This window comes from Natator depressus, chromosome 1 (assembly GCF_965152275.1).
Source record: "Natator depressus isolate rNatDep1 chromosome 1, rNatDep2.hap1, whole genome shotgun sequence".
NCBI classification, from domain to species: domain Eukaryota; kingdom Metazoa; phylum Chordata; order Testudines; family Cheloniidae; genus Natator; species Natator depressus.
In genome coordinates this window covers 114,549,403-114,563,253 of record NC_134234.1, presented here as the reverse complement: position 1 = coordinate 114,563,253, position 13,851 = coordinate 114,549,403, and the positions used below count along the sequence as shown (strand labels likewise).

General features: G+C 40.7%; 1 long non-coding RNA gene across 4 annotated transcripts in view; it reads left to right on the top strand.

The window, feature by feature from the left end:
* LOC141982731 (uncharacterized) overlaps positions 1-13,851 on the top strand; it is a 247,464-nt gene that overhangs the window by 63,724 nt on the left and 169,889 nt on the right. Inside the window, exon 2 of one of the 4 annotated variants that reach the window (XR_012638205.1) lies at positions 9,900-10,016. The exons of the other annotated variants lie outside the window; for them this stretch is intronic. This is a non-coding gene — a long non-coding RNA (uncharacterized LOC141982731). The remainder of the gene's footprint in view (positions 1-9,899; positions 10,017-13,851) is intronic. 4 annotated transcript variants of the gene reach the window in all.

Sequence of the window (13,851 nt, the reverse complement as noted above, 5' to 3'; positions counted from 1 at the left end):
GCAGCAGCCATAAATTGTTTATTCTGGTGAATGGCCAAAGAGATCCAGCTTTGTGTGGGTAGAAACTCCTGTTCCTGATTCATTATTGTGTTTGTGAGATACAAAATTACTTTAACCAAGACCTACTTTGGTCACATTTCTCCAGTTGGCTATTTCTGCTTATCATTGTTACTGGGATTACCTTGCAGCCAGCTCCACAATCCAGCCGGATTAATTGATCTAATAGCATAGTTGCAAATATGGCAGTTGAATAGCTGATGTCCTTCTTCTGCAATGTATGCACATTGAGAGTCTTTGGATCTGCTAAAGTCACACAGAAGACATCTTCCTCTTCAATATCTCTGCATCCTCAATTACTGCATGTTATGGGTTTTTTTTAATTCCTGGAGTAACTGTGGCACTGGGACATAAAGTGGTTGCACTGTTGCCGAGGGGCTGGGTGTTTTTCTTTCTGCCTTTTGTGTTACTTTCCACAGTAGGTACGCTAGAACATGATGCCGACATTCTCAGTCAGTCTCTCTCCGCCCTGTTTCCTTGGTTCCTTTAGGTTGAGCCTGTGTACTTGTTCTGCACTAGCAGCTGTCATTGTTTTGAACCTTTCCCTGGACACTTCAGCAGCGCTTGCTATTTAGAGGCATTTCTTTAGGTTAGATCTGTTTTTCTCAAAAATCTCTTTTGTAAAATGGAATCAGGCATCTAACAAACAATCATGTCTCGAATTCAAGAATCTTTTATATCGCCAAAGTTACATGTAGATGTGAGAGTTATCAGCTCTGTAATGTAAGTATCTTCCCTCTTGTTTCTTGATTTTTCTGGTGTTTTTTAAAAAAAATATTCTCAACATTTTCATTTTGTCTGGGGTCACAGGACTCTCTAACTACTTCTATCAGTTGCTCATCTTGTGGGCATTATTCCTGGCAACAGTGTCTGACTCACTTTTTATCCTTTTCCCCCCAATGAGATAGTAAACAACATTTGCCCTCATTTTCTCATCTTTAACTCTGATGGTCAACTCTGTATACAGACTCAATTCTTTCTTTCACTACTTCCATGCTTGTGCAAGATTTTTGGTCTGGAAATCCAGCATTCCTGGTGATCTGAGATCTTCCATGGAGCCTGTTTTCTCTTTTTTCTAGATAGTGTTTTGTTTGCCTGTTAATGACACACATTTCCTTGCTGCGGTTCTCATTTGCCTGATCGCTGCCACTGTGTTTTATGTATTGCATGTTGAGTAATGACATGAAAGGACACGATGCTTGTACAGCTAATCTGGATCTTTATTAAGAGAACTGTCTACAGAGATGCTGCAACTACAGCTAGCATTTTAGCCATGTGCACAAAGACTGACTCCCTAGTGCCTCCTCCAAATTCTTCCTTCTTGCAACCTGTCCTCCTCCCTCCAAATTCTATGCAGGTTGACAAAGAAGCTGCACTTGCCTTCCTAAGGGAGGAGCTGCAGCTGTATGCCAGTTATTCATATTGAAGGTAAGGCTTGATGGCTGGTAGTAAAACGGCGGGCCTGAGATGGAAGAAGAAATGGGATCTAGAGGGAAGATTCTGCAGCATTGACTGAGGAACGCAAGTTCTGTGAAAGAATGAGAAGAGTGAGGTGGGAGCCCTGCAACCATTATTAAGTAAAAAGCTAAATGGAGGGGGGGGCATACAATTTTAAAGCTTATGGTAGTGGCTCCAACCCTCTTTGAATGAAACTCTCTTCTCCACCTTCTGCCTGGTAACTCCAGTCCCTTTTCCAATTCCACTGACTAACCAGAAGATTACATGCTATACAGTGGTGTTGGGGGACCTTTATTGGTGCCACCTGAGCCAAGTGCCAGGGAACAGAAAAGAGGAGCAAGCAGTAGCCTAACAACCCCGTATCTATAAACTATTCCCATAACCAGCTTCATTTGGGGCCCAAATGACCAGTAGAGATGGAAGGTAGTAGGGTTATAGGGTGTGGGTGTGTATACAACTGTATACTGTTTATAGTATACAGCTGTACCCATTTATGCTGGCAGAAACTGGACTGATTACCCAAAGTGAAGCCCTGGAATCTCTCAGAAATGTTCAACCCATTGCTTCTGAAATGGATCCCTGCCTGTACTGGCTGGTGAAGTCTTGTTAAGATCACTTGGCCCTTGTGATAAGTGAGAAAGCCTCAGCTATCCTCTGGCAGCTTCCTGCATTCTACAAAACCAGGATTCAGACCAGTTCCTGGCAGTGAACCAATGGTCCTTCCATACTGATACTGTTAGGCCTCTCTCTAGCCTCTAACAGCATTGAGCGTACAATACTGGTGACGTATATAAAACCTTGCAGGACTGAATTGGGCAGCATTACCGTGAATCCACTCATTAGTCTTAGCCATAGTCTAGACAATCATGGCAGGCATTTGCTCACCATCATCCAAGTAGCTATTTGTTGAATCCCTCCTCTTTAACATCTAAGTGAGACCACTTAAGGAGATCATGAGATTCCAAAGGCCCAAGTTTCGTCAATGTGTGCATGATACTCAATTGTATGTTTCTGATACAGCCTTTGCCATCATCAACATATTCCAACACCTGGAAAAGTTGACTCCAGCTCTATTCAGAAAAGACAAATAATGTTAACAGGAAGATTAAAAACACTTGGAGGAACTGGTGAGCCATCTGAACACCACTTTCTGTGGAAGGATCAGACCACACATGTTTTATGTTGTGGGAAACCTCAGTGTCAAGATAGACAAGCAGATTCCCGCAGTAGTGAGCAAGGATTTTTTTTAATCACCAATTGTCCAGGAAACCATGACATCTCTCCTCTCATTTGGGAACTAGCTACTCTTGTCTTCTCCAAGATAGCCTCCTGAACTCTCAGCTGGGGGTTGATTGCAGTCACAAGAAAGCAGAAATTGGTAGAGTCTGCATTAATGCACCTCGTAGCAACAAAAGCCAATGCAAACACATCAGAGCTTTGCTTCAAGCAACTCAACTCCCCTGTTCGTTTCAGAAGAGAATTTAAAGTTCTGGGGCCAGACCATGTGCTGTGTTTTTCAAGAGATGCAGCCTAGAAATGCAACTGAGAGTTTGAGGAGAGGAGCAAAGGTAGTTTGAAACCATCTTTGAATCTCTCTGATATGTCAGGTTTCAGAGTAGCAGCCGTGTTGGTCTGTATTCGCAAAAAGAAAAGGAGTACTTGTGGCACCTTGGAGACTAACCAATTTATTTGAGCATAAGCTTTCGTGAGCTACAGCTCACTTCATCGGATGCATTCAGTGGAAAATACAGTGGGGAGATTCATATACACAGAGAACATGAAACAATGGGTGTTATCATACACACTATAAGGAGAGTGATCACTTAAGATGAGCTAATACCAGCAGGAGAGCGGGGGGGGGGAGGGGGGACCTTTTGTAGTGATAATCAAGGTGGGCCATTTCCAGCAGTTGACAAGAATGTCTGAGGAACAGTGTGGGGGGTGGGAATAAACATGGGGAAATAGTTTTAGTTTGTGTAATGACCCATCCACTCCCAGTCTCTATTCAAGCCTAAGTTAATTGTATCCAGTTTGCAAATTAATTCCAATTCTTTTACGTACATTGGTCAAACTGGACAGTCTCTACGTAAAAGAATAAATGGACACAAATCAGATGTCAAGAATTATAACATTCATAAACCAGTCGGAAAACACTTCAATCTCTCTGGTCACTCAATTACAGACCTAAAAGTCGCAATATTACAACAAAAGGACTTCAAAAACAGATTCCAATGAGAGACTGCTGAATTGGAATTAATTTGCAAACTGGATACAATTAACTTAGGCTTGAATAGAGACTGGGAGTGGATGGGTCATTACACAAAGTAAAACTATTTCCCCATGTTTATTCCCCCACACACACTGTTCCTCAGACGTTCTTGTCAACTGCTGGAAATGGCCCACCTTGATTATCACTACAAAAGGTTTTCTTCCCCACACTCCACACCCCGCTCTCCTGCTGGTCTTAGCTCATCTTAAGTGATCACTCTCCTTACAGTGTGTATGATAACACCCATTGTTTCGTGTTCTCTGTGTATATAAATCTCCTCACTGTATTTTCCACTGAATGCATCCGATGAAGTGAGCTGTAGCTCACAAAAGCTTATGCTCAAATAAATTGGTTAGTCTCTAAGGTGCCACAAGTACTCCTGTTCTTTCTCTGATATGTGTCTTCTCTGACGGCTGCACTGACATACAGAAGTACACCCAGCTACCTGTGGACAGTTTCACAGCCCACAGATAGTGGAGCACAGGACACTCTGGCCATCTCCAGCCCCACTGCATAAAGAAGCCATAGATTTGGTGGGACTGGGACCTTCTTATTCCAACATGTATTGGGACTGCAGAGATTAAATCACTGCATGTGATGGGATTCTGCATAAAGGACATTGTGCCCCACTACTACTGGGTTTGAGGTAAAAATATAAGGTATAATCCATAGTGTCTGAGTATTGAGAGAGGTAAACACAGATATCCTGAGATGTCCTGTGCTGGCCAGGCATGAATACTGCCATCCATGACGAAGTATCCCAGTGTGAAATCTGCACTGAATCTATAGGAAACTGCCTGCAAAAGAGACACTGAAACCACTGTAACACTACACCCCATATTCTTCATAGAGATAGATATGATATGATTATGGTATCACTAAGATGTATTTTATTCAAGATATCATTGAAAAGGTTATGATTCACTGAATATGATTGTGCTATTTGTATTCATGTATCATTTTGGTATCTGAAGTTAGAAATATTGTCTATGCATCTATTACAAATGTGTTTACATCTGGGGAACGCCCACTAGGCAGAATGCAATCAGTCTAGATGGCTGGCTGGGATGGGCCATTAGGGAGAACAATAGGTCTTAGAAGAAGCTAATCTCCTACCGGGGAGACTTCCTGAGAATGCTACAAACAGCCTAAGATTTATGGCTGCTATGATCCTTCAAGGGCATGTGACCAAGTCACCTGGTACTGGACTCCATCTTGGAATACCAGTGTTTTTCCACTGACTGGGAGTGGGAACCAAGCATGGAGACAAAGGGTTCCCGCCATATGCAAAAGCTATTTAAGGCAGGGGAGTGACATCATCATGGCTCTTCACTGATTCCCCGCCCAAAGAGACTCCTGAGAACACCTGAGGAAGGAGGGCTGAACTGGGGGGAAGGGCTGAGCCAAGGGTAGAAGAATTTCTAGCCTGTGAAATGAATACCTGGGGTTTTAAGCTGCAAGCAAGTGCAGCTATCCCTTTAAGAAGCTCTGCAACTGGCTTAAATCATCATTTAGGGTGAGAATTTGCTACTCATACCTAATCTCTTTAGTATATTAAGCTTAGATTGTGTTTTTGTTTATTTGTGAGGTAATCTGCTTTGATCTGTTTGCTATCTCTTATAATCACTTAAAATCTATCTTTTGTAGTTAATAAACTTATTTTTGTTTTGTCTAAAACCAATGTGTGGAAATCATACTTGGGGCAGAAAGCTGTTGCATATCTCTCTCCACGTTAAGGGAGAGGGTGAATTATATGAGCTTACGCTGTACAGTTCTCTGTGCAGTGCAAGACGGTATAATTTTGGGTTTACTCTCCAGAAAGGAGAAAGCTGAGAAGCTGGTAAGTGCCCTAGCTGTATTGTCTTCCCATGCAGGGGCTGGTCAGAAAGCCTTCTGCATGTTATTACAGCTGTGTGCTGGTGAAAGTGTGAGACTGGGAGCATGTCTGCAGCTTGTCACAGCATTACAGGGTGAGTGGGAGTCCAGGCTGGTGGGTCGGGGGGCTCAGTGGTACCCCATTTCCAGACGGCACCCTCGGGGGAACCCAACACAACCACATGATATTCCAGATCAACCTTACTTTAGATTTGGAACAGATCTCTGAATTAAAAAGAATGATTATCTATTATGGAGTATTCTGCTCAGATGTCACTTTGCTCAGTTTTCTGTGATTCCTGAAGAGTTAATAACACATAATAGCTCACAAGTGATTCATTTTGGCAATCATTTTTGACATATCATTTCAAGCACACTATTTCAAGCCCTTACTATGCACTGTCCAATAGCCTATTAAAAAAGTATGTGCAAGTAGCAAATAACTAGATTTTAAAAAAGAAAGAAAGCACCCCAATGGGTTCGAGGGCTCAATACTTAGTATTAGAATTGAAGTTGGGTGGGACATTCAAAATATTCAAATTTTGACACTTAAAAAATTTAACTTTTCATGGAAATCTTTCCCCATTTTTGTTAGGAAGTAGAAACACCCCTCAGAATACTTAGGAGCACTAGTTCAGAGACGTATAAGCAGGACAAAAACTTTAGTATTAACATCTCACAATCTTCTTGAGCTGAAGACAATCTTGATAGTTACAAACGAAACGTGTATTTCCGGGAACTGGAACAGAAGAAGTACTACAAGTAGAGCACAGAGCTACCCACAATGCAAGTGGGAGAGGATGTTAAACTTGAAACAGACAGGTGGATGGCAACCTGCCAAAGCAGCAGGCATGCCCTCTGCAACAAGGTTGTATGTCACAACCATCTCTGAAAGTAACTTCCACAGAAGACAGCTGTACGAAACCAAGGAGGACACTGACTATTTCCTGAGGACATCCAATATACTATTGATAGTGCTTATGCCCTTTCTGAAGTCACTGAAAATGGAGAAACACCAGGTGCAGCAGCAAACACAGCATCCAAGGGATCAGATACACTGCAGTGACCAGTCCACTGCAGAAGAAATTGTCTTGAGAAAAAGAAAAGGCCATGTGACCAGCAAGCCATTGAGATTCAGAGACAGCAATTTCTGACAGGTGTCCAATACCCTGCCTTCTTTCTTCTACGCTTTTCCATTTGTGTATGCTATTAATTGGTTACATTGGTTTGTGGGGCATGTCTTACCTGCATCTGATTTTCAAAAAGAAGACAAAAGAGGGAGGGGATGTAACAGTAGCCCCTGGAGTGCGTAGACACTGATACCCATCATGTGACCCATATCATGTGACTGGGACCAGTATATAGAAATATGTCTTACCAGCAATCCTCCATGTCATACTTTTATTACAGATAGCATCTTTGTTACTTATTGGTTTGTATAATGTAAATGCACACTGGCTTGTCCCAGCATGATAAAGGAAGAGGGGTCCTTCTAACATCTCTGTTCTAATAATCTTCTTCCAGAGAGAAAGAATAGGGCAAAAGCTTTAGAAAAATTTATTGTCTAGCATGCAGTGTGTAATTTCCATAATTTATCACAAAAAATCTGCCATATTGGCATGTTTGATTTAATGCCATCAAAAGTGTAAAGTTACATGGAATAGATGGCTAATTGGGTTAATTTAATAGCAGGTTAAATCTTTCTTTTATTTTGTGTTAGAGGAACTTTAAAAATAGTGCAGTTTTCAAGTGCTCTTGGAAGTGTAAAGTAGAGTTTCTTGATTAAAAAAAAATATATAGCATTCCTACTGCTAGGTTTATGGTGGGAGTTACTGGCACTCATCCAGTTCACTGCATGAAACTCTAAGCTGCCTGGATAAGTGCAGAATGTAGCATTGGGTCTTAAGGTTTTGTCTGGCTCATTGCCAAAGATGTTATGTATTTAGCTGAGAAATTGCCTAGAAGTTAATTGAGAGGAAAACACTAATATATATCCTCCCCCACCTTAAAAATGCTATGGATATGGATATGTCACTGATCTTGATATGAGCTGTATGTTTTCAGTATTCCTAAAATTGGCTAGATCGAGTTTTCAGGGTCTACATGCATCCTAGTCACTACTAATATCATTGCTCTCTTTCATGTCTTTGTAATCTCCCTAGTCACTGTGTCCTTAGAAATATCCAGCAGCCAGGGCTATGATGTCACTACAGTGGGCAGAGCTAAGGCTCAGCATTAGCCAAACAATTTTGTGGGACTTCCACAGACAAGGTTACATTAATTTTACCCTCAAAGTCTTACCTCCCTCCTTAATGCAACCAAACAGCTTATGGAATGACCCCTTTGCCCACCATAGCCACGGCCTAGAAAACCCTAGAAGTTCTGATTATAGTGTATGTCTTTACTCAAACCCTCGGCTGTTGTTGTATTTTAAATGATTCAAAATAGCAAAATGAGTTTTGCATCTAGTGAAACCGACCCCACATAACCCCACTATGCTGTATAACCTAATACGGTACATTGTGAATTTAATATGCCTCTAACAGTTCACACAGTGTACTAGACTTCTAGGCTTTAGCAACTCCATGTTTGCTAGAAAGCGAGTGTATTTAATCTTGGTAAATCAAACAGTGTTCCTAAACGGTTTTGAGCCAGCCTACAGCAGTGAAGCTTTAGCACTTAATGATCAAGCCACATCTGTAAGTAGGAGTCTGATCATTTTGTACAATACCTATTGCTTCCTCTCAGGATAAGGAGATGGGAGGGGAGGGGAAAGAGATACAAGAAACAAAACTGGGGCTTATATAAAAGGAAATAAGGAAAACTGTTATCTTTCAATCCTGACTGACTGTCTCTTCCACATTTACTGTATGCCCTTGATGCACTGAGGTTGAAGAGACTTGAGCAAAGCGGAAACAATGATATTTTGCTACTGTATGAATTCCCTCTCCCTGCACTTAATCCTGTTCTTATTGGGGCCTTGTGCTGAAAGCTAATAATTTTGGTGGGCCCTGAATAAAGCCAGTAGCTTGAATTCCTGCCACCAGCCCCTTTATAATGAATAGGCCTAATGAATGCTAGTAAGTGGTAGGAATCTGTGACCAGCTGCATCAATGCAGGTAATACAGCTCAGATTTAATTGGGAGCAGGTATTGGAAGGCTGTATTACTTTAATTGGTGAGGGGGTTTTCTAAATGGAAAGGACAAAGTATAATGGACAAATTGTGCTGTACAATAGCACTTAAGCTGGGATTGTATGCATTCGTTAATCTGTTGAGGAATGAGGCAATTCTAAACAATTTTCTCAGTGAAACCAACTCCAGAAAGCTTGTCCCTTTTGTTCTCCCTTGGGAAAATGCAAGATTGAAACAGAAAATACCTTTACCGAGGCAATCATTTGCCACGTGTGGAAAGCGGATACAGCTGTAAACTATGAAAAAGGGATCTTTGTAGTACCATAAAGGATGGAAAAAGAGATAAAGCTGTGGATAAGAGTGGGCCTGTCACTGCATCCAAAGGAGGAATAAAGTGATGACATTTACAGTGACAGATGAGACTGTAAAGAGAACTCAGGACAATTTAGAGAGGGAAATTTGATATTTAAAAGAAAGGGCTCTGATAATTAAAAGTAGCATTACATTAAACTGTTATGCATGTCATTAGTGACAGAAGGGAACTGGTGCCTTTTGAAAAGTTAATGATTCAAACAGACCTGCTCCTGAAACTTTGTATTTAGTAAAGTTCACTTGAGCACAAACTACTTTATGCAACACAGGATTCATTTACTCCTTATTTTATAGTAGGAAATAAAATTTTACAATAATGTGGAATATGCACTTTATATATCATAAGCCAATTTGTGTACTGTTTAGGTGTGTATATGTCTGTAATGGCAATACTGTATACATTAAAAGTAGAGCCGAATATCCCAACATATGTAAATATTGTTGAAAATGCTCATTCCATTGAATGTTCGGGAAAGAGTAAGTCATTTCATTGGGGCACAAGCTGTCCCTGTCAATTGCTTTTTCTAGTTCATATAGGGCTAGGGTTATTCAACGTAGGGACAACAGAATGTAGCTTAGAAAGTAAAGTACTTGCAGGTTTTTGGTGCACTTAATAATGTGCAGTACAGAACATGCAACCTCATTTTATGACTGATACACCCATAACGGGTTAAGAAAGCAATTGTAATTGAGTTCTACTAATAGGGCTTTTGCTCTTGTATATTTCATTACAGGTGGGAAAACTAGAAGGATTGTATGTCCTTCAGAGTTCATGTAGGCCTGGCAGTGGGAGGAGAGAAACAAAATGAAGCATAAAGCAAGGGTTGAATGGGCTTTCCCAGGATCCCCAGGTGGGTTTCGTGTATTGCCTAATGTTGAAAATGAGACAGATACAGCTTTCTACATGGGTTGTAAAGGCTGAATTATCTTACGTTTACTATTGTTCATGGCAAAAGTAAATGCACAAAGCTACAGCTTATTTCTGAAAGTCTTTGTCAGGAGACCTATTTTGTTTGTTCTACATTTTCTCTTTTTTTACAGATAAGTCCAGAATTTAGTCTCAAGCTTACAAAATATTTGCAAATCATAAGGTAAACTCTCAGTTTTATTTTTTTAAAGTACAGCAGTAGCATTATTAAATTCCAAAAGGGAAAATGAAATGAATACTTCTCATTTCTCTGGAGATCGACTTTAAAAAAATCTTCACTGAAGCTTTCAGTTGGCACTCAGTGAATTGTAGCAAAGTTTTGCCTGACTGTGCAGGAGGTACATAATAAAATATGTAACCTAAAGTCTGTGCCAGCAAACAAAACATGGCACTCAAGGAATAACTAGCTGATGGGCAATTGTTTCATTATTTTTTTAAAGGATATGATGCAGCTAGGCACAGAAGAGTGCAACGGGTGGTCATAAGGTTTAAAAATAAAACTGCTGATTTATTTTTTAATTTTTGCAGAAGTGGATATGTACAATCTACTTTGAAATCCTAAATCCGGAGAACTGCTAGTCATTATTAAAAAACTAAGACTAGCTTTATGAAATATGTCCGTTTTATTTTTATGGACAAAATAAAGGAATTTAATGTCACTTTGTCTTCAAATTCTGTTTTGTAGAGTGTCATCCATATTAGTATACACATTACAGAGACATAATAAAAGGACCCAGGGGGAATATACAACTCAGAGGATGAGGAGCTACTGGGGATTAAGTGAGTTTCTTTTAAAAATAGTTGAGTTCCTGAACTTACCTAAAAATAACCTGGTGCAAAACAACGGGTCTATAATCAGCACTGGCAAAGCTTGTTGCAGGAATGTTTACAGTGTAAGGTCAGATGCCATACTACTACTGTTAGGTGTTGCTATGGAAGATGAGTCTTCAGAATCTAAATGGGGAATTAAGTACTGTAGAAAATATCTATTGTTTGACTGTAATATCTGAGCACCTCCCATCCATCTACCTGTCTATCTATAGCTGTAAAATATAATAACAATCTTTTCTTTTACAGCCTGTAAAGAAAACAGCTTTACTTTACAGGAATTTGGGTTTTCTTTGTGTCAATGTGTGTATTAGACAGAAAAACTTATTGAGAGAAAGGCAATCAGATGGGACCATGAAGGGGCCTATAGGACCTAAAATAGAATGCTATGTCAAAGAAACCAGCTTTGCATTTCTGAAAACTGTGACATAACTGTAGACATTCTTGTATCTGTTTCTGCTATTACTTCTGACTCTTATATTCATAACAGATCACTTTGTGTACTCTGTGTGAGCTTTTATATTTAAAAATACAATTTTAGTCAATTTAGTGTGTGTGTAAAAAGTCACAGATTTGCAGCTCTGGGGACTGAAGTCCTTTATAGAACAACATGGGTGTTTACAGTGCATGCTTCATATGCCACCAAGCAAATGTGCCTTAACCTTAACAAGCCAATTCTATAAACTCCTTCAGTCTTTGGCTTCTGTGCAGATGTTGCTAATAAGTTCTAATAGTGAAGGCGGGGAAGCAGAGCAAGCAGACTCTAAGAACTAGAATGAAGACTACCAACTCATTTTACCTAGGTCCTTAGATAGCTATCTAATGGTAATGACAACTGGTCATTATTAATCTGGATTGGATTTAAGTTGATGGGCCAGCACTGAATGGCTCAGTATCCTATTACCAATTCCCCGAGCGTATGTCTACACTGGAGCGGGAAGGTGTTATTTCCAGCTCAGGAAGACATAGCCACACTAGCTGTGATTGAGCTAGTGTGCTAAAAATAGAAGTATTGCCACAGCTACCTCAGACAGGATTATACACAAGGAAGCTAGCCCCCTCTGCCACTGTGCTTTTAGGTGCTAGCTCCATCATAGCTCCCCCGCCTTCACTATTAGAACTTATTAGCAACATCTGCACAGAAGCCAAAGACTGAAGGAGTTTATAGAATTGGCTTGTTAAGGTTAAGGCACATTTGCTTGGTGGCATCTCCTCAAACAGGAACTTACTCCTTATAGCTCCAGTGTAGACAGAGCCTAAAATACAGGCTTGTCTGTGGACACTGGACCTCAGTGGAACACTTCCTGGTGGCCTTGATGTAGTGTAGCTTATAGTCTGCACTATGGAAACGTTTCAGAACCCCTGCTCTAAACCATCCAGTCTACTACACATATCACTTACAAATGTATTCTATATCCGTATTTTTTTTGTCACTGCTTCTGGAATAGTGCATTTTAAACCTGCTTCTTCTGACAGCTGCTCTTTAAGAATAAGGTTGTGGCTGGCCTTCAAGAGGTGCATAAGGGAACGTGAGCAAATGGCTTCTAGACTGTGATCTGTGGGCCTGTGTATCAGCCAGCCACATTTGTAGTTCCTATACTTGGGGGATCACTGTATGCCAGTGGTTCTCAGCTGTGGTCCACCGCTTGTTTAGGGAAAGCCCCTGGCGGGCCGGGCTGGTTTGTTTACCTGCCGCATCCACAGGTTCGGCCGATCACGGCTCCCACTGGCCGCCGTTCGTCGCTCCAGGCCAAGGGGGGCTGCGGGAAGCGGCGCAGGCCGAGGTATATGCTGGCCACCCTGATACCAAAAGGAGAGGGTAAAAATGGGGAAGACATGAGGATTCACAGAAGAACCATGAGAATGATTAAAGGATTAGAAAATATGCCTCATAATGATAGACTCAGGGAGCTCAATTTATTTAGTTTAACAAAGAGAAGGTTAAGGGGAGATTTGATCACAGTCTGTAAATACCAACAAGGGAACAAATATTTGATAATGGACTCTTCAATCTAGCTGGCTGGAAGTTGAAGCTAGACAAATTCAGAATGGAAATAAGGTGCAATTTTTAAAGAATGAGGGTAATTACCACTGCAACAACTTATCAAGAGTTGTGGTGGATTCCCCTTCACTTCACTAAACTGAGATAGGATGTCCTGGGGTGCTTTGATTTTTCTCAGCTCTGTTTTCCTGATACGGTTAAACTTTTATGTTGAGAGTCAATTGTCATATTAAGTCTCTTAGAGTAAAAGTTGCCATCTTTGCCAAATTCTCTGAGGCCGGTTGTCAGCACATGCAACATGAAGAAATAAAAGTCTCTTACGAGACCATAACATGCACTGTAACAGATAAAACTATTCTGTACCTGCAGTTAGAAATATAGAAAACTTACCTGAAAAGTCCACTCTACAGCTATATAATTTTACATGTTTCACTTGAGTTATTGGGATAACTGATGATTTTGGAGGGCAGAACAAAGCGTTTGTTGTTTACTTCCTAAATAAAACTGACTTACACTGGGCAGTTCCTCAGCTAGTAAAAATCAGTGTGACTCTATTGACTTCCATGGAGCTCTGCTGATGTACCCGAGCCAAGGATCTGGTCTAGTGGGAACACATAAGTCCTCTGGAAGACTGTGTAGGAAAAAAGGAATGAGAGTCTGAGGAGCAAACTGTTGGACAGATGCATTGTCTAATGGGTTAAAATCAAACCAAGCCAGAGTTAAAATCCAGAAGTTTTCTCTTTGTCACAGATCTTGGAGATTTTGCACCAGAAAAGTACAGAGATGAGCAATTATTCTGCCTCTAGATTTACAGGATTTAAGCAAAGACAGGCCAAACTTCTCAGCTAGTGCAGATTAGCACATAATTCCTGTCTTGCCATGTTTTCTTGAATGTGACAGAGATGGCCCTCTGCAACTCATTCCTGAT